General features: G+C 40.0%; 1 protein-coding gene across 6 annotated transcripts in view; it reads left to right on the forward strand.

The window, feature by feature from the left end:
- DENND2B (DENN domain containing 2B) overlaps window positions 1–21,520 on the forward strand; it is a 154,494-nt gene that overhangs the window by 69,332 nt on the left and 63,642 nt on the right. For 2 of the 6 annotated variants that reach the window (XM_042814788.1, XM_042814791.1), the window contains exon 1: window positions 9,535–9,680. The exons of 2 other annotated variants lie outside the window; for them this stretch is intronic. The gene's annotated coding sequence lies outside the window, so the exon portion shown is untranslated. Of the gene's footprint in view, window positions 1–9,534; window positions 9,681–21,520 lie in introns of those variants that run through there. 2 more of the 6 variants (XM_042814790.1, XM_042814792.1) reach the window with 1 other exon arrangement.

Here is a 21,520-nt window from a genome sequence, read left to right on the forward strand (position 1 = left end):
AAGCAGGGTGCAGTAGAATAGTTTTGCATCCAGAAATGAATGTGCTAGAGGGGAAAAATGATGGAATTCTCATTTATTCCTTGAACACTTTGGGAGCATGGTTGTACTAATGTAATTGACATGCTCCAGTCACTTTGAACAGGGAGGGCTGGATCAGTTTCAGCCATGCTTTCCTGAGGGTAGCACACCTGATAAGCTGTACCAAGGCAATTCCTAGCAGCCAGAAGTACAGTGTATGTATCAGAGGGTTATACTGGGAGATCTTTGTTGTTTCAAATGAATTTGTAAAGATTGTGATTCAAGTGAGTAGAACACAATTTAAAACAGGGAAACAGGAATTAATTTTTGAGATTTTTTAGAATGGAGGCAATGAAACCGTTTTTTTTTCTTTTAGTAGTTTACTTTTTATTTTTTTTTTTTCTTTTATTTAAAGCAGAATCTCCGTTTTGTGTTTAAACTTTCTGGCTTTTTTTTTTTTTTTTTTTTTTTTTTTTTTTTTCCCAGTTTTGATCATCCTTCCATATCTGATGCACATATGTTTGCCACTTCCTTGCCTTTTGTGTCTAATCATCCTTTTCTCTCGCTATACCTTCTCTCTTGTCCACATATCGTATTGAATCACAGTAGTTTCAGGAGATGTTCCTGAGTTGGATGGATGGTCATGTCCTGATTACCATGGGATAGGTTGACTACAAAGTAGAGGTGAATTAATAATCACCTTGATAATCTGCACTAGGCAGAACCCTGACCCTGGTCTGGCTTCTGCTAGTGACTTTCTCTGTGGTGTTGTCACACCTTTCCCTTGTCTAAATCTTTCATTATGTTGATTTGCCTTTCTTCCTCCAGGTAATGTTCTAGTTTCACTTTTTAAATCGGGCATCCGGCTGCATCCATCCTAGTGCCTTTTGTTGGTCATATTATGCAACAGTAGCTTTGTTAAGGCTTAGCAGAAATTGACCTACTATCCTTATACAATTCCTGCTTCGTTAGTTTGTGCATTTGGGATCTCTTCAAATCTGTAGAAAACAGAATAGTGAGGGTGTGAGGAGAAGGAGTGGATAAAGGAATCCCTCGAGACATACACACATGTGGTTATTAAAACTAAATCCTTAATAATATCTGGCATTCTCATGTCATTAATCATCCTTTCATCAGTGCAGACAGATTGTTAAGTGCTGGGAACTTTGGTCTGGACTTGAGCAAACCTTGCACCTACTCTTCCATTTTAGAATCTTTTCCATTCTTAATATCTTTGAAAATTTTGTAAGATACTAATTTATTGGATAATAACTGTCAAACAAACTGTCTTTCCTTGTCATTGCTATCTGTTTTGATTAGAATTTTTTAGAAAATGTTTTTATAAATACAAGCATGAACCTGAAGCTGACGAAAACCTTTGATTTGCACTTGCATGACAGGTGAGGAGATGAACAGATTGTCATGCACCAGTTCTCCATCCATTATTTTGACTCAAGTAATCTTCTTCACCTGTCTTTGTGAAACCTTGTAAGAGGATATCTGAGTCAGCAACGGGGATTCTTCATCTTAGTCAGACTGTAAATCAATGGAGTAAATGCTGGCATTATAAAACTCGAAGGCTTGCAGAGTTTATTGCAAACACATTCAAAGATCCACTTAAACTAAACAGCTGTTTTCTCATTGTAGTACCTAATTTGAATGGAAATTTGGAAAACTGCATATATAATTTGTAGTGTATAGTTTCAGTAAGGGCTGATACTGGTGTAACACAGATGCATTTGTCTCCTGGTGTCTAAGAACTCTTTTTGGTGTTATTTCCTTGTCCTAGTTTTGTCACAGTTTATGCAGATGCAAGGTATGATACAGTGATGTAGTGCTCCTATCTCTTTCAGGTACAAATCACAGTGAAATCTATAATAGTCTTTCTGACAACTTTGTTTCCCAAGCCAATCATTGTAGACCATAGATTTTAATTTTAATCACAACTATCTTCAATGGAGAGAAGGTGCCTACACTGTCTATAGCATACCTATACAATGTCTTTCAGGCATCAAGATTCTTACAGTAACTCCTTGGTCCCATTGACATGAGTTACCCCTCATGCCATTTCTTCTCCACAGTTGTGCTAGTGGAAATTTAGGAAATGAGGAGGAGACAGAAGAAAATGAAGACTTTTTAAGAGGAGGATAATCAGTTTCTCACCTGAGAAACTGAGATTCATTGATTTCTTCTATGAACATAGGAGAAAACCTTTTGATCTGAAGACAGTGAGGTGGTTTAAATAAACATACATACTGATTACTTTTGAAAATATCTGGAGTTCACTGATCATTTGTTAAAAGTGGACATTTATATGTGCCTTAGGTGGTATGAGTTTGACTGTGCTCTGAATAGAAAAAATATTGTAAAAAGATGACAAGGATGGTTAAAGTTACAGAACACTGTCTCTATGAGGCAAGAATAGATTGACCTGCAGTCTTCAACCTGGAGAGGAAAGGAGTGGAGAGTGGCGTTAAGAGAAGTCTCTGGATTTATAGGTGGAAGTGTGACGGTGAATAAGGAAAAAAGCATTTATTTTCATTTTAAAACAAATAGGCTTCAATGTAAACTAGAAGGAGACAGTTTGAAAGGAAGATACTTCTATGCAACATGTCTTTAAGCAGTGGAACTTTGGCAGGAGGTTGCAGTTGACAAATTCATGGAAGAAAAATCTATAAAAGGCTTTTAACTACAGCAGCAAAATCTGTGAGGCAGCAAGTCTTAGGCCTTAGGCTCAGTAGCACTGCATGCACATCTTGTTCTTGCTTCCTTCTTTAGGCATCTGCCTAGGTCTTGGTCGATATCGGAGACAGGACTAGGGGTGCTTTTTGGCCCAGTGGGAACATACTGTTGTTGTTTCCTGGTATGTAGCTGATACATCTGCAAAATGATAGTTAAAGTTACGAAATGACACTATAATTCTGGTTTACAGTGAACTTCAAGGACACAAATTTAATCCTATCTTGTGAGTCAGTAATATGTAAGCCAAGGAGCAGAAGCTCAGGAAAGCACCTCATGTGTAGTTGATTGTTCTTAACAATTCTGTCAGGAAGAAGCTCTGCAATCTTGTTTACTCTCCAGTGGGAGAGCACAGCAATCAACTGGAGTGTGACTGTTCAGCAGCACGTCTTCTTGGTTTGCATGCCCAAATCAATTGCAGCTCTCCCTACAATGGCTTGCTTTTCCTTAAAAAATAATATTGATTTGAAGTCATTTCATGTTTGTTTTCTTCATAATTTATGCAGAAATTTAGCTTGAATTAATGCATTAATTTATAGTGTTTGCGATTAATATTGTGATTTTTCCAGTGCAATTTTAAATGTAGAAATGACTCTACCCACTGACTTAAAAATTGCACCAAAACTGTATAGTACTAAAATAAGCCCGTAGTTATCTTTTTGAGGTTATGTTCTACCTAGCAAAATACAGTTTTCAAATTTATTGAATTTATTTGGCCTAGCAAAAAAGGAGAAGAAATTAAAAAATAACTGGAAATAGAAGAACTGTGCTCCTGCTAGGTGATGTTGCCTTGAAACAAGCAGCAGTTTGGATGAGAAACGGAATAAATTTTGGAAGATGAATTTTTAATATAGAAAATATTTAAAAAAAAAATTATGCTGATTTTAGCAGCATGTACATAGAGAGACTGCCACAATAAACTGGAACAAACATCCTTTTAGTTTCATGTCACAGGGCTTGATTTGGGAGGTGGCCAAAGCAGAAGCCAGTCTTTGTTCCAGTTATGCGAAAGGACTGTGGCTTTTAGTCTGGAAAAGTACGTCACTGTAATCTTGTTAGTTTCGGCACGGGTTGGGTTTGTGGTGTAGGCTGTTGTCTTTCCACCCAATCTACACAGAAGTGGTATCATTCTCACTGAATTGGAGAGTGCTCCCCAGCTGGGCAATCATGATTTAATAACCTGATAAACTGTGGCTGCTGATGTCAGTGGGTTATGGAGCAGAGCGTCTGAAATTTGCACCAGCGAAGAATTGCTTCTTCAAATTACTTCGAGCACAGAGTTGCAAGTTGTTAAGATCTTGGTCTAACAACATCCGTAGATGTTTCTCTTTCTAAATACTTCTAGTTGGATCTTTGAATCAGATACAATCATGCATGATTAAAACTAAAATCTGGACTGATCTTATCCACGCAGCTTTGCGCTTTTGTTTTCAGTTCATTCCGTCTGCTTTAATTGACTGGTACCTTTGAAGCAGCGACTTCTGTGCACATTAGCAATCAGATTTCCAATAGGATATTTCTGATCTCTGAGATGCATCTCTCTTCTAGCCTGGAAACCTGCAAACCTCTAAGTATAGGTTTTGGTTTTCACCTCCCAGCAGTGAGTAAGGCCATTCCAGCTGTCACCAACCATTTGTCAGCTCCATTAGCCTGACACGCACCGAGATTTGTTTGTGCTGACTTTGTGGCTCGTGCCCTCAGAACTTATGTTAATGGGAGAGAATTTTAATTGGTAGGAACTGGCTTACTTCCAGCGTAGGTGAAGATGATGCACAATATAAATCAAATGACTCGTATCTCTTCAAAGATACCTACAGTGTTCTTGCTTAATTGTTTGTAATTCTTTACATGTAACATAAAATAATGACATATTTCCCAGCTAACTGAGCCCATGGAGTAAGTCTATGTCCAAGCTGATAACGAATCTTGGATTATTTGCTGTTATTATAGATAACATTGCTTGAAATTCAGAGGGAAGAGTCCTCAGGCTGATGCACCCTCTTGCTTCTAAACCAGAGATCAGGTCTGGGCTGGCTTTCCAGGGTCTTTGCGTAGCCCCTATCAATCCTGTGAAGGGGAGGCCAGATGCTCTGTCTCTCAAGCAGCAGATCTTTGCACACGGTTGGTGCTTACTTCTTGTTTTGGGGTCTTACCGATAACTCAGTCCTAGTCAAGCCAAATTCATTGAATTTACAGCAAATACCTTTTTTGAGTAAAATTAATTCTTAATACTCATTAATAAACCTAGCTGGAATATTTTATTTCCTTTGAAGAAAGAATTTTGTGGTTGTGGCTTGGGCAGAGGATTTAGAAATATTTTGCCTTCGGAACTGAAACCTTGAGAATTGTTGAATAAAGGAATTTGCAGATGTATCTGGCATTAGGTTTAACTGATACTCTGAAAATGTCCACACTGTAATGTGAGCAACAGTGACAATTGTTCACTCTAAGACCAAACACACGATGAGTTTCATCTCCATGTTAAACAGTAGACACTGTCCAAATTTCTTGTCAAGATGCAATCCAGTCTGCCTGTACTCACAAATGATCTTCTGACTAGTGCAGAGGAGTTGTGTTCAGAGCCAGACTCAGTGCTGTGGATGAACAGGTAAGGCAGGTCACTGTGAAGCAGCTCCCTTTTTGTTGCTGTGAGTATTGAAGGAGATACCTGGCTGTGTTCACCATGGTAGAGCTCTGGTCTCACCATGAGAGAAATATTAATGAAACAGAAAGGTAAACACGGTGTAATTTTTAGCATATATTCATTTCATGTGAATATGAATTCAAGGATTTATGATATTTATTACTTGCATAAGGTTTTCTGGATGGAGCTGCTGTGAAGAAAGCAATAGCTTGAAAATCAGAGGACTCATCTTCAGCTTCTGTGCGTGCCTCAAGATCTTGTGTGCATGCAGGAAGCCCGTGTCCTTCAACTATCCTAAAAATGTGCTGGTAGTGCATTTTCACTTCTATTTTTTCCTCTTTTAACATATTTCTGCTGCATGTTCTTCAAAGCATGAGGCTCTCCGTGCTCTAAAACAATGAGGCTTTGTTCTTCTTTGAAACTCATAAGTGTGCAGTTTTCCCAGTAATCACTGTGTGGTTCCCATCGTTTTAGCATAATTATGATGTTCTCTTATCTCTCTTTTTTTTTTTTTTTTTTTTAATAAGTATGTGAATAGTGATAGAAAATCTGCTTCCTTCCCTTTTATGGATGACTGCATTTCAGTTATGGTTTTCACCCAAGTTCAAAACACCATGGGACAAAATCTCTCTACCTGGGCTCAAAATTTCATTGAATGGTTTAAAGGAGTCTCCATAAAATATCAGTTGCAGATATGCAGGGGGTCACCAAACCACTCTTCCTGTGTAAAAATGTCTTGAATGATGTGGCCATTTAAGCTTAAGAAGATTTAGTGGGATGGTTGGATGCCAACTGACGTTGTGTTGTAATGATATACTGTGGGAAAATATGCTGGTGTGTTTGCTGCTGCCCCAACTCAGCATCAAAACAAGCAAACAAATGAAGAAGGAAACTTTTCTGTGCAGTGGACATGCAGGTGTAGATGCTAAAGTCAAGAGCAGAGAAGGCAACAGAGCTGGTAGTAGTTGGTGGTTTTGCACACCTTTAAGGAGATCTGATTCAGTGGCTTGGCAGTTGCTGTTTCATGCATAATTGCGTGTCCAGGCTCTTGTTTTCAAGGATTCTGGTGGGAGTGGAGTGAGACTTTGGCTTGGAAATGAGTGATCTGCGATTGCCTAAAGCCAGTCCTTGATTTTGTACCTTTCAAAAATCAAGCTTGTTTTCTCCATCAGTTGAGGGGTGGTGGAGGCTAAAATTGCTCCCAGTCTGAGCACCCCTTGCTGTCGGTGTTTAGAAAATGATACAAATAAGCTTCAGCCAGACCACTGTCTAAATGGAATAACTGATGCAAAATCCATTGTACTCCTTTGAAGAGGAAACAGCTTGAACTGTGCCACTGACAGCATTTCAGAAGGCTGGTTCCCAGCAGCTCTACGGTATGCTTGGTTCAGAAAGAAATACAAAGCTGCTATTTACGTGGCGAGGTTGGTGGTGCATTTGGGACAGCTCAGCCCTGAACTCAGCCTGTGGGAGATAGGATGGTGCTTGCTGTTACCAGAAACAAGTCAAAGCATTGGTTGAAATGACCCTGAAATTGAGAAAATCATGAATAGAGGCTTTGATTTAATAGCTGCCCTATATCTGTCGGAAGCATTGGTGGAATGCTGACTTTATGATGGCCTGAGGCACCATGTTCCTGTCCCTCGCCTTGGTCAGATGTGACCTTTGGGGAGGTGGATCAGGAGGTCCATGTTTGAAATCTCTTCAGAAGGGCTGCAGAAATGTTCTTTCAACCACAGTCTAAAGGTCTAAAGATGTGAGAGAAGAGCAGTTTGTGAGGAAAAAGTGAGAGCTGCTAATTAGATGAAGAGATGAAACTGGGAAAATGGACCTCGTTTTTGGCACTTCGTTAGACTGACACTGAAATCTATATTTATTTAGTCACGGATGGTTTCTATTTTTGCACAAGTGTAATCAGTAGTAGAAGGCCTTGAACTAAGCAGTTATATATTTTTGCAGCAAATTATTACAACAGCAGGGTTTTGGAAGTGTTTCTGATGTCTTTCTAGTGCTTTTACTGCACTGAAATGTAGTGAGTAAAAGCAATAAGCAAGATATTTGCTAAAGCATTCAGCGCTGCATTAGAAAATCAGAGCAGGAGTTCTCTGACTTTTTTTTAATTTATTTTTTGGAATGGGGATAAGAGTTGGGCAGAAGTCCACAGGGGTTACAGTACAGGAGTGGTGTGCAAAGCATTTTTACAGCGGACTGCCAAAATTTCATAGTTTCTGGGGGAAGTTGTTCTTAGGAATGAAAATCGGTTTCTGGATACACCGACAAAGATACAAGTCATGAGCTTTACTAATGATATTTCATATTCCATGAGTATCTGTTAGGAGCTGCTCTATGAACCTCATCTCTTTACACTTAAGCTGTTGGAAAGCCAATGGTGTAGGGGAACAATTTCTATTCTCTGCCATAGTCAGTCTAGGTTTGAGCCAGAAGTTTATTGATAAAGACTGTGTTCTTTTAGCTGCTTAGTGTGCTATTTAGTTATCCTAAAATGTAATTTCCCACTTGAGCAGAACAGCAAATTCAAAGACACAAGGAGTAGAAAAGCTGTGTGTTTCTTCCCTGGTGGAAAAAAGCAGTTTGTCCAGAAAGGCAGAGCGAGAAGTGAACTGATGTAGCATTCTCATGTTCTTTTCACTGACTTTGTCCTCTAAGTAACTGTAATGACTATTCCACTATTCCCCAGGTAATATGGTGTATAGAAACTGTGAATTAGCCAAGTGCTTGATACAGTATCCACGCTGAGTATCATCCTTCTATTCACTCTAGGGGAACATTAACAGCAAACGGCCTTTAAAAGGAAATGAAACTTTAACTGTTTCCCTGCAAGGAGGAAAACAGGTGCTAATGGAAATACAGTTAGATGCAACCCGTATTATTACAATACATACGTACAAAAGATGCTTATACTGCCTAGAATGCTTTGAGCAAGAGAATGTTTGAGCAGAGTGTCTCACAGTAATGCTCAGCCATCTGTAGAGGAGAATCCCATCTCATTTATTCCGCATAAAGCCGAGGAGTTGCAAATTTGTGCCTGCAGTCTTTAGTGATGTATAGGACTTTTGGGTCATCCATCTTTATGTTTTTCATTAGATGTGATTTTTTCTAAACTTCAGATGTTTCATAACGTTCACAGTGAGGTTAGTTGCATTTGGGCCAGCTCCAGTACATAGAACTATGCATTATAATTTCTCAGAAGTTGTCCTTTTTCCAGGTAACAGCACAGCTATTTGAAAGAAACTACTGAAGTAGGATAGAAATGCTTTGTAATACAAATCTTGCTAGCAAAAAAAGACTTTTTTTTTTGGTGGATTCTGGCTGGCAGCAGGACTGCTCCTATGGGCACATCAATGGAGTGGGACAAACTGGTATCGGTAATGCTCAGGTATGGGTAGTTTGGTTAACCTTCTTGTTGTCAGCAGGAGGTGCTTGCAGCTGACTCAGCCCTGTGTGTGTGCAAGGGAACACTTGCCAGGGACGCAGCTGTGCCTCGGGGCTGCAGTGGAGGCTTGGAGGAAGACTTGCCAGTGCCAACAGTTGAATAACTGCTCAACCATCAGATGGCTCTCAACTGAAACCTCTATCCCCTTGATTTGCTGCTGATTTAGAAAACCACTTTATGTCAACATAGGCAAATAGAGGAGATGGCAGATAGCCTGTGTCCTTTCCAAACTGAGTTGGCAGAGACTTGAAAGCATTTGCATGTAGATTTTTAACCTCTTCCTTTCCTTTCTGGACAGCAGTGTCATCCACGTGGTCTTCAGGTTGGGCAGGCTTGTTAGCCCTGTCTATCTGCACGTGATTTGGTGTGCCTGGTACAGCTCCACTTATTCTGTTGGCAACAGGTAGCTGGGTCACCTCAGCTTAGAAGTTCAGAAACAAACTGTAAATGACTGGCCCCTGCAACTTCCAAACCAAAGCATAATTAAAACAAAACAACATAACTTTTTTCCCAAGCTGCAGGCAACCAGAAGGAAATGTTTGGCTTGCCAGATATCTCACACACCTGCCCTTTCAAAATCGGCACGTCAGAGAGCAGAGAAAGGCTTTGCTGGTGTTAGTCTTGTTAAACATTAATGCCAGTTTCCTCCCTTTAAGCACACAAAGGGACAGAGGTTTGACAAACGTCCTCAGACTGTGTGTCATTCGCTGCCTGGGAAGCGGAGCAGCAAGCTCTCAGGAAGCACAGAGGACAGAGCAGGCGCAGGGCTGGACGTGGAATTCCTCCCTTGCATTCTGCACCTTTCCCGGAGGGAAGAACTTGTGAGTAAGTCTGGCTGGGAGTGCTGAGTGACCACAGTGAGAGACGGCTGTACGCTTGCCAGAGGTGTGGGGGGAAGTGAGCAAAAACTGAAGTGAAAGAGCGCAAAGTGCTGTAGCAGTGAATTCCTTAGCTCTCTCCTGGTTTTGTAGTTACACGGCTGCTCACAGGCAGGAACTCAGCATCAGCTTTCTGCTTGCTAAAGATAGTGCTAGGAAGGTCTTTAATATCAATGTTTGCAGCTCTACTGTAGGATAAAGGACACTGTGGAGCTAAAACCTGGTTGTACACTACATCTCTTCCCTTTCTCCCCTATCTCTCGTGCTCTCAGACAGAACCTAATTTCTCTGCCTAGCTAAGTGCACATTTCTTCTCTAGTCTGATGAAAATCCACATTTCCCTTTAGCTGCTAAAAGTGTTTTTTAAGTCACAAAGATGTACTTTTACCTATGCCTTCTGCCAGTGTTAATTGTAGTGCTGCTGGAGCACTTGTGTGTGTTGGCTTTTATGCCTGATTTTTTTATTACTTAAGTTATTACTCATTGCACTGTAAGAAACTCACTTTCTAGGCGAAAGACATCTTGGATAATGTTTTCCACTGAATAAATAACAGGGATTTGTGCTTTTCAAGAAGCAATAACAGTATCACAGGCTTAAGTCTATAGGGCTCTGAGGGAAGTAACTTAAGGTCAGAATGTAGACTTCAGTTGCTCCAAATATTCACGAGCTGAGAGCCCCTGGGTAATAGGGAGTTTGTTGTTCGTGTTCATAGTCTTTAAGAGAGCAAATACTTTTGGTGATGGACTTATAAATATTACAAGTTGCTTTTTCTTTCTCCTCTTGTGCACACATGTTGGTTTTGCTGCATTTGCTCTGTATAATTTTCATTTCTTGCTGCTTTGCCTGATGCTATCTCTGTATCTTCCTGTAGGAACATGAGACTTTTTTTGGCTCTGTCCCAGATGGAAAGGATGAAAGAAAGAAAAATTGTGTGCTTGCTCTAAGTCACCCTAATGCGTCTTGTATTAAGTAACCTTGCAGTTCTTTATTATTGTGTAATGTTCCTGTTGAATGTCAGTGGTAGCAAATGATTTTCATCCTCAGGACTATATGCAAATTCCCTTGTAAGTTATGAAAAATAATAGAGTATTGTCCAGCTTCTTGTAAAAGCAAATAGGCCAACAAAAGAGCAAAATCCACAGTTTTATATGAAGCCAAGGTCTTCTGAGAACAAAATCTTTATAAGGGGAATACAAATCACTCAGATATTATCCTGACTCCAAATTAAAGCTTGAGATCCCGCTGCTCTTGTAGGTGTGGTGATGAAATGTGGTCTGGGAGGCTCATTGCAGTGTGGTGAGTAATGTACATGCTTGTATTACCCTTGATTACAGCGAAGAGTGATTATGAGTGTCTCTGTCTGAGGGAAGTTTGTTCCTGTTGAGATTTGCACTGAAATCCCAGTAAACAAAGCAAAGAGAAGCTAATGTCTGAATCTCTAGGAAACTTCCCTTTAGATCATAGTTTTGACTATTGCTGTGCAGCAGTGATTGAGCACTGGCTGATCGTCATCTGTTGATATTCAGTGAAATTGTTCTGAATTAGGGCCAGGATGAAGTTATATTTAGCCTCGACTGGACTGTTATGTAGATAAGTACAATAGCAACAGGCCTTGCAAATTATAGGTTGGCTCTTTTTCTTAATCTTTCCTTTTGTGTGTATATCTACCAACAGATTGAGGAAGAAATAGATCAAAGTATTTTTCAAAATTGTGCTCAGCTAAAAAAACAACGAAGCCCAATCACTCTTTTCTGGCAAAGTCTTTCATATGTCACTCAGTGATGGGTATACCAACATATTTCCTTATTTTCCTGGCTTATTTAACAACAGAAAATAGAACAAAGGATACAGCAACAAGTCAGATATAGAAACCTAACTTAATTTTCAGTGCAAATGTTATTTAGAGTTGAAACTTTTTTCAGATGTATGCATTTGGTTTGGGTCAATGCATTAAGTCTTCCCATAATAATGAGTTTTGCATCAGTTTGCATCTGTAGCAATTTCTCTTTGTAGCTCTTGATCTGCGCTGACATAAGAAAATCAAACTCCAGTTCAGAAATATTTGAAGAAATTGAATGAAGGAATACCATCACTGAAATGGATAGAAAATTCCCTCTCACAGTCAAGAGAAGCATTCCATTTTGCTTAATGTGCACAAATCTGTACACACTGTAGCACGTACCAAGGGTCATGTTTGTCTGTCATAGCTGGAATTTATTTTGCATTCCATGAGGTCAGAGCCACTGAGGAAAATTAAGATGATAAGAAAGGCCAGGGTTCTGAAGCCTCGCATCACTCCTCCTCCAGAGGCTGAATGCAGCCTCTGTACAGGAGACAAGCTAGTTCCCCTCATGACATGTACAGGGTCAATTCTTCATATGTATTTTATTATTTTACCTGTAGTTGTGCTCCTTTGTTCCTTTTGTTGTATCCTCACTCCGCTGGGGAAAAGAAGACTTCGAGTGGATTTCTTCTGAACGCATGAAGTGCTGCATTGCACTTGAGCACTTCTTTCTGGTATTTGAGGAAGGGCCAAGTGATCTTCCTTCCTTCTCCCATACTTTGGACCACCACTAGCAATATCTCACTTACCAACTGCATCTGCTCTTTACTGCTTTTCCAAGTGCTGAATATATCTTTTAATTTTGTTCTTGCAGTTCATATAGTGATATAATCATCAAGGTTGGAAAAGACCTCCAAGATCATATAGTCCAACCATCTACTTACCGTCAGTATTTCTCCACTAAACCACATCCTTCAGTACAACATCTAAACGTTCACTGAACACCTCCAGGGATGGTGACTCCACCACCTCCCTGGGCGGCCCCATTTCAGTGCCTCACACTCGTTTGGAAAAGAGTAGAAAAGAAATTTTTCCTAGTACCTAGCCTGAACACCTCCCCTGGCACAACTTGAGATCATTCCCTCTAGTCCTATTGCTAGTTACGTGGGAGAAGATGCCAATCTCTACCTCACCACAACTTCCTTTCAGGTAGTTACAGAGAGTTATAAGGTCTTATGTAAAAGTTGTGATTTCTGAGGGATACTGTTGCTGTTCCCCACTACAGAGTCTGTTATGAATGTTGGCTCTTTTCTTTAAAAAAATAAAAACAAAACAAAAAAAAACGCAGGACTGTTTAGATCATCTTCAGGGCTTCAAGTGAATATGAATGCATTGGTAGGAGAGAGGACTCTCTGCTTTTGATCCCAAAACTGACTGGACAGTTAATGGAAGAAAGTTAATGGAAAGAAATTCCCTTTATTGCATTGGAAAGAAACAGTCAGTTATAGGCATACAGACATATGGAGCTCTGGGCAGATTGCAGCGCACTCTTCCAATAGAGGAAGGAGAAACTTAGAAAAAATTAACCTCAAGATGGAGAAACTGTATTTCTCTGGTCTTACCATTGTAAGAGTAATATATTATCAAACAAAAAGCTGTTATGCTGCTTTATCTTTACAACAGAAACATAAAATGTGCCCTTGTGAGGAAAAACATCCTGTCTCAGTCATGTAAGCTGGAGCTTGCTGATTATGTGCCCTTGTTTCAGCTTTGTGCCTGTGCAGAAATTTGCACAAAGTTGAACCGAGTTACTGCAGTTGTTATGATGAAAGGATGGCCCCCAGCTATTGCCAATATGAGGCTACTCAGGGGCCTGAGCACTCTTTAGTTAAAGTCAGTTACTACTTCTTTTCCTTTATGTTGCATTTGAAATGCCTTCACAACCCAGGTCTCACAAGGTTGTTAAGCCAGACTGCACCCAGGGCTGAAACCGAGGTTCTTCTGTGTTCATAGGGATAATTCAGGAGGTTCCAATGTGCTGGATTAGGTTCTAATAGTTTGTACTTTATTTCACATGAAGAGCAGTAACTCCAGAGGCAGCACAGACGTTTTTAGACCTTTTGAAACAATTTGGTGTTATCCTGTTGTGGCACATAGTACTTTCTCACTGGGTCCAGATGTCTCAGGCCTCAGACTTGCTGCGCTGTGATATTAATAGTTGAAATGATGGCAGAAATGAGGAATGTCTGTTTCATAACAGACATATGGATAATGGCTTTCAGTTTTATAACCTGTTTTTCAAGGATGCTTAGACTTGTTTATGAGAACAGAAAACTGAGAAAAGCAAATCTGTACAGAAAGGTCTCCCTGGACACCAATGGGCTTCCAAACTCACATCTCTGTCCCTTGGAATGATGAAATACCTTAACAAAGAGGTAACACAGCCAGCAAAGGGAAGTTTGGCACGTGTTAACTGACATATTGCATGATACAGCAGTAGAAATTGGGGATCAGAACTGAACCAGTAGGTCTGGAAGGACAGTATGTCATTGTGGAGAAGCAAATAAGACATTTTTGTGTTTATTCTGAAAGCAATTTGTCTGAGTGGGCAAGATAGAAAAGTTGTTAAAGACCAGGTACACTCCACATCTCCCTTATTTTTCTCTGTATCTACCATGAATTCATTCATAGGTCTATTTGGTGATGTTTTGTGTGACCTAAAATTTAATTAATAAGCAAAGCAGGGAAAGCAGGCTTATCTGTACTCTGGATTTGTGTGCAGCCAGGGCTCACAGCTTTCTGGCTTATAATTCTGTTCTTTTGCCTTTGGGTACAGAGTACTTCAGTGAAGTATAGAATGACCTTGTGTGGCTTACTGGCTTGTGAGAGCAAAAAAGAACAAGACCTATCTTACAACAGCTTTTCTAAACCAGAATTCTAGATTTAGAAGTTGCCAAACCCAGAACCGCCTCAGTTATGTCAAAAATTAAACACCACAATTCATAAAAGCAATTTTTATTTCTTCCCAAGGTGTGTGCATGTAAGCATGGAAGACTTGCAAAGCTCTGACAGAATGAGTTCCAAAACATTTCATGTTTTGAGATTCCCAGCCAGATAAAGAAGCACGCTGAAAAATTACCTGTGCTTTGAAAAAGCAGAGCTGAGAGCTTCCACGTGCTCTGGTTGTTGGAATGGTCATGTTCAGACACGCTGTTAAAGAACAAGTTTCAAGGACTGGTGGTTCTTAAATAGACACACAGGAGCTTGTGTGTTCTGCCTGATTTAGGAAAATGCTATCATTTGCTGTCCTGACACTCTTTAACAAAAAAGCTGAGATCGCAAGAAAGCAGGTGTGACTAAATTGCTCTGAACAGCCTCCAGAACATCACAAAAAATCAGGAAAAGTGAAGACATAACAGTGGAAATATCTGTTGCAAGTATTATTCAGAACACGATAAAGGAGAAGAGTAACAGTGAGGGAGGCTTTCATTCTCAACTTTGATCCACTTTCATTACTTTCAGGAGAAAATGAGGGCCGGTGTTAGGAAATCTTCACTGTACCTCATTAGGAAAGAAGGAGTGGATGCCCTTGACATTTAAGTTCTTGCTTTTGAGGTTGTTTTTTTTTTTTCCACCTGCAGCCACCTTCTGATCATTGGGGTGGAAGGTACAGTGCACGTGTGTGAATCTTCTGCGCCTGATTGCCTGTGCTTGGGGCAGTACCTGAACAAAGGGGGTGAAAAAAGACTTAAACATGGCAGAGTCTAAAAACCACCCTGTGCCTGCGCTTTAGCAGTGCAGGAGACTGCCATAAATTTAGATCAGTGGGGAATCTAGCCCTCTTACTCCAGATATTTTCACATTTTCCTGTTATCTTCTTCACCCTTAGAAATTTCTTGGCTAAGGCACGTACCTACTGCTGCCTGTTGATTGATCACATTTTGTCTTGCAGTCATTTGTCACAGTCAGATTTTCTTGCTGTCTTTGCTTTACGAATCCAATGTAATTTGAGTATTTAGGACCTGACTCATCAACTTTGATTTATTTGAAGATTTTGTGTTATACTTTTTTTTTTTTTTTGTACAATTGTAGAGCATATTTGCCACTTCACGTAATCTACTTTGGCAGAACGACTCCTGAAATTCACTGGTGTAAATCAGACGCTGCTTGTAAGCCATAAAAAAATAGTTCAGCTACAGCCAGCTGAGTTTCTGCGCACTTCTCTCTAGTAACCAGCCATAAGGATTCAGAGCTTTGAAGGGGTTTGTTTGTAGGACAGTTCTGTCTCGCTAGCACGGCCCACCATCACTCCTGTGAACTGAGTATTTGAGAACACAGGAACTATGCTATTTAAAAATAGCACATAACACTTAATATTTATGTTTGTTTGTTCGATTCACAGAGTCCTAGCAGCCATCATTCAGTAAACTGTCTCTATTTTTCATTCTTTCTTTAAGCACTTCAGGATCTTCATACACTTTGGCAGATCGTATTGCTTTGTTCTGTCGAAGTGCTGTGACTCCTTTAACAAGAGCACACATTCATGATACTGACCCTCTTGCAAACAATCTTATTATGCAAATTCACTGTTAAGTTTGGAAAGTAATTTCTGTTTTGTTTTTTCCAAACTCCCTAAGTCAGCAGTAAAGGAGGAAATGAACTGTTATGTAGGGTTTTGGGGATTTTGAGCTGCGCTCCTGGTGAGAGCTCAAAAATAATAGGGCATCTGGTAGAAGAGTGGCTATTAAGTTGCCACTTACATCACTTTCCTTTCCAAGCCAGAGGCAAGAAAAGACAAGTTCTACTTCTTACTTCATTACCATGTTGAATCAGTTCAAAAACCACCTAACTGCCATGGCCTGGCATGGAGTGTGAAAAGTTCATCTCCCTTACTTATCATAAGCCTTATTTAGATTTAAGAAAATTTAGTATTTCCTGTAGTTGCCTATTTGACAAATATAGAGAATTACGATAGTGTATGCTATGCCAACGTACAGAACATTCTGTAACAGACAGGCTTACTGCCTGACATTTATGGGATCTATTTAGACTCAGTAGTCCAGGAGGTCCCTTTTGGCTGGTCTTAATGTTCCCATGGCCCTCGGTTACAAGGAGTATCAGCATTACTCATCCTGGCATCCCTTTCTGCTCCTGGTAGAATTAATCTAAAGAAAGATTTGATTTGTCTTTAGTGCAGCATATAGAGAAATTGCCCCAAACCTGGACAGTCATTTATCTTTGGAAAGAGAATGTCAGAATTCAAAGTATCATCATTACACGTGTTCTTCTTGGTTGTTTTGGCTGATCAGCAAAGCTGTTTCATGCCACACGTTTGTGATGTGTTGCCCCCTGTGCTAAGCACCCAGTTAGACCAGTCTGACTTCCCAGTTATTCTCAGTCCTTGTATGCAGAGAAAGAAATATTTTTTTTTGCCAAGTATCCCTCAACATTTCTTCAAAGTCATGATGTTTTTTTAGCCTTTGAGTTATTCTACTGCTTTACACCTACAGAGACATGCCTGGCATCTTTTTATACTGCAGTAGTTCTTCCATATCTTATTTGTGTAAAAGTATGGATTATTCTCATGAGCTTTCACAAATATGTCTCTAAAAGCAGAGGGCTTTTCTGTTTGTTTGCTGAATGATGTCCTGACAACAGTGCCCTTGGAGCAGCGTGAGACTGTACAGAGAGCAGTCAGAATTCAGCTGACTAAAAATTGCTTTCTTTTTTGGTGTCTGTGTGACGGTAATGTTATAGTGAATAAAAATAGTTTTATTCACATTTTTCTTGAGAAATACTCTCTGAAACTCAATTACTGGGTAAATTAAGTGTTTTTTTGTTGTTGTTTTTGAGTTTTGCTGTTCACACAAGGAGGAAACGTCTGTTGCTTTAGTTTCAGATTTCTTTAAATGCTTGTTATGGAAATGAGAAGTTTCTTTTCTTGTATGGCAACCAAATCTGCTAAATACACAAACTAACACGTGTACAGTTACAGCTAATTCAGATTTTATTTACATTGCTCTGATATGCATTAGGCTATCTTGTTAAAAGGATGCCAAGCTCTGAGAAAAATCAGGGATAAGCAGAAAAGCTAAATAATATACTAATAAAGCAACATCTTCCCAGCAAAAGGAGCACAAAGTCCTGAGGAATATAAACAGTGCTGGGTGACTTTCAGCTTGCCAAACTTCCATGTTTCTATGAAATGATGGGATTTCATCAACAGGAGCCTGGAAAGACCCACCATCTTTCTGTCAACACATTCCTTGATCATCCTTCAGTAAATGGGCTCCCACAGGATTGACCTTTTTGGAACAGGGAATTACCTGGAATAGAGAGAGTGAAAAACTGTTAGTATTTTGTAAGTTTAAACAGTCAGTGGGATTTGCAGAACTAAAGGAGTGCTGAGCAGCTTCTCCTGATTTGTCTGCCTTCAGAAAAGAATGATCAGTGCAGTCATTCCTGACATTTCAAGAGAGCTAGAATGGTGTGAATTACTTCCTCGAGGAAGTCACTTAACCACCCTCCAGTCACTTTTAATCCTACATCAGAAATGCATCTCAAGATTTTTATTAGTGTTTACAAAATCTTGTGGATAATGGAAACAAAATGCTTAACAAATGCAACTTCTTTTTACTCACCTTGCTCTTGCATCCAGAAGAAGTATAAAGGCAGCTTTATAGCCACAGCTTTTGCAGCCTCCTCTTTTTAAAAGCTAGCTAATGAAGTTATGCGATTTGTAAAGCCTATGCTGTTTGCCACTCATTTCTTCCCTTTTCTAGAGTTAATGTTTGGCAATGGAAGGGGGCAGGAGCTGTACACCAATTTAACTGGATCAAAAGATCAGGCTCACTGCTTTTGCTACTGCTTTTGTGCTGCCTGCTTTCAGAATATTCTCCAATAATTAAATTCTCTCTCTTTTCCTCACAGCCAATGGTTAACACCCACAAGGTGCAGGCAGGAAAAGAGTCCTGTTTAAAACTGGCAACTTCCCAACTTTGGAGTGAGATATGGTGTGAAGGCTCAGATATTTGTGGTCCCAAGAATCAGCCCTTCTCCACCACCTGTATTTTGAGTTCCAGCCAGCCTTGCTTAGGGACCTCACAAAGAGAGTATAATTTCAGCATTTTCATTTTTTGTTTTGTGATGGTTAGGGTGCAAATTACCTCAAAGTAGCACAGCAAGTGATTCTCTTGATGTGAATAAGATAGAGTTCCACTGTAGTCCATCCTACTAGGGAAAGTAGACAGCACATGATACTAGCCCTTATTAGAGGAAATAATCTTCCAGACACACACTGGAAGATATATCTCTATTTGAGAACCACAGTTCCTGTAGAGCAACTTTTTTTCCATGTTTGAGTGAGGAAAAAAGAAACTGAAGAGATTGAGTTGGAACTTTAAGTTCATATATATTTAGAGCTCCAAGTGCTATGCTACGGAACTCTTATCAACTCTTTGAAAGGGTAGATAACAGCAGGACAAGGGGAAATGGTTTTAAGTTGAGGGAGGGAAGATTTAGGTTGGATGTTAGGGGGAGTTTCTTTACAGAGAGAGTGGTGAGGTGCTGGAACAGCTGCCCAGAGAGGCTGTGGATGCCCCGTCCCTGGAGGTGTTCAAGGCCAGGCTGGATGGGGCCCTGGGCAGCCTGGTCTGGTATGAAATGGGGAGGTTGGTGGCCCTGCATGTGGCAGAGGGGTTGGAGATTCATGATCCTTGAGGTCCCTTCCAACCATGGCCATTCCGTGATCGTGTGATTCTGTGGAACAATTCACAGCAGCAAAGCATGCTCGGAAGGGATGGAAGGGATTCCATCTGCTCCCTTTGCTGTGCAGAGGTGAGTCCCACTGTGAAGGTAGCTCAGGGCTTGTGCATGACCAGTTTACGTGTCACAGTGGGCTGTGTTGACCGGTGTTTGCTGTTGAGATGGCAATTCACTGTGCCTACTGACCGACCAGCAGTTGGAGAGCTGCTCATCTCAGGGTGCATGCTGGAGGATTACATGCATCGCTTGGGGAATTGGAGCAATGCATTCCTGTGCTTTCTGTGAAATGTGGTTAGACTCAAATAGCACTGCTTGGAGGAAGATTCTGCTCAAGCAAACTTGTTAAGAAATCTGCATTTATTTATTTTGCTGTTTATCCACAATATTTTGACAGTGTATGTAATGACATGTTTGTAAGATGCCATACAACATCATTCTGTATGCAGGAAACTTCAATAAAAGCATTTTGCTTAACAAACTGTCTACAAATGATTAAAAGTTATTTGTTTCTGTCCAATAATACCCATTTAAAAGACTGTGGGATTATTTTGCCCTTGAGAGAATACTGTTCTAAGAGAAGTAGGTTACTTGAAGGAAGGAACATTTTATTATCTGTTGTTTGGCTTTTGGAATTATTTTCTTGATTCTGTTATTTGCCACTGTCCTTCAGCGAAAGCGTGCCTGAGGCCAAAGAGACGAGGTTTTGCTTTTCTTTCTTGTTGGATTATTTCTTTTTCTTCTACCTGAATGACTGAAGTTTACAGAATAACACGATGTGAAACAATCTGTTAACTATCGTACCCAAAGTACTTGACAACACACATATCTTAAAAGGGCTTTTTGCTCTGCGGTCCAAAACTTGTGCAGAGGATGTGAGTGGGAGTTTAACTGCCTTCAGGGGTTCAAGATCAAGCATGAAGTGCCGCCGCTTCATTAGAAGCCTAGAATTTAGAAGAGTGACTTGTATTTTATAAGTAGAAACGTTGTGCAACTGCAACTTTTGCAGGTCATGCAAACCTTACTTTTCCCCCTTGCACGTCTCCTGATGAATCAACAAACCTCTTCCCAGCAGTGAAAACAACTGGGAAGATGAGAGAGAGATGGTTTTCCTATTTCTATCAGAAACATAAATATTCTGAATGAAAACAGCAGTGGTATTTGATTAAAAGCTGTTGGATGAGCAACATCAAACAGAGACCAGGAGTCTGGTCCACACATGAATGGCGGGATGCTTTCAGGGACCTTGTGTTCACTGCTTGCTATTCTGGGGGGTCCAGATATTCCGCATAGGGCATTTGTAAACATTATTCCTGATTTTTCTTCATTGCCTTTTAAGTACAGTTACATAGCGGAAAACGAAGCCATAACAATCAAAACAACAAATTGTTAACACCTCATCACAAACAAGACAACTTAGAATTTATGAACAATTAGATAAACATAAGATGTTGATGGTCTGTCCATCACGCAAAGAAATTTGCTTGGTGAGTCACATATAAGACAGGAGCCTAGAATGGGAAGCATGGATCCAATAAGTAGAAGCTATGCTCCATACCCCTTATGGTAAAATGGAGCTGAAGTAAGGTACCTCCTTCACAAGGCTGTTTTCATACACAGGGATAAGTGTGTTGCATTTGTGTGGAGTTATCCTGGAATGGTTAATAAACTGCATCTTAGAATAGCCTTTGTAGATTTCCTTGGTGAATTTGTATGTTCTTAGGTACAGGATTTTTTTCTGCCAGATTTTATGCTCTTTGCAGCAGAGCTGTTGCAGAAATGATTTCTGTGGTACCCACAGATTGAGCTCCTGGTCTGATTGGCATCTATCAACCGCAGCGTAAGTAAAAAATAATATTAATAATGATAGGAAAATGTCTGTCTGCATCATAAAGGTGACTGGAGATGGTCACAGCTTCCCAGATAAGGAAAAGTGACAGGAATACATATAGTATGTTTCTTATAGTGACCAAGAGTCAGAGAGAAAATTGTCTGCATGTTCTTGGCTTCTGCTATCTTCTTACTAATTTGCCCCCTACTGGCTTCTATTTTATTCCTGTTGTCAAAACACATTATCATTTGAGTTTTTTAAATCTCGAGGAGCCTAATTAATTTGGATGTCAATTTTCCCATGCCACAAAGGGAAGAAGTGTTAATATGTGCTGAAGAATTCTGCATAGCCTCTTTGCAGGGTCTGTCCAGTCCCTTAGCAGAATCTAACAGTAGATTTAGTTAATGTGAC

Source organism: Centrocercus urophasianus, unplaced genomic scaffold (genome assembly GCF_019232065.1).
Source record: "Centrocercus urophasianus isolate 14NV4802_14NV808 unplaced genomic scaffold, USGS_Curo_1.0 seq_14, whole genome shotgun sequence".
In the NCBI taxonomy this organism is placed as follows: domain Eukaryota; kingdom Metazoa; phylum Chordata; class Aves; order Galliformes; family Phasianidae; genus Centrocercus; species Centrocercus urophasianus.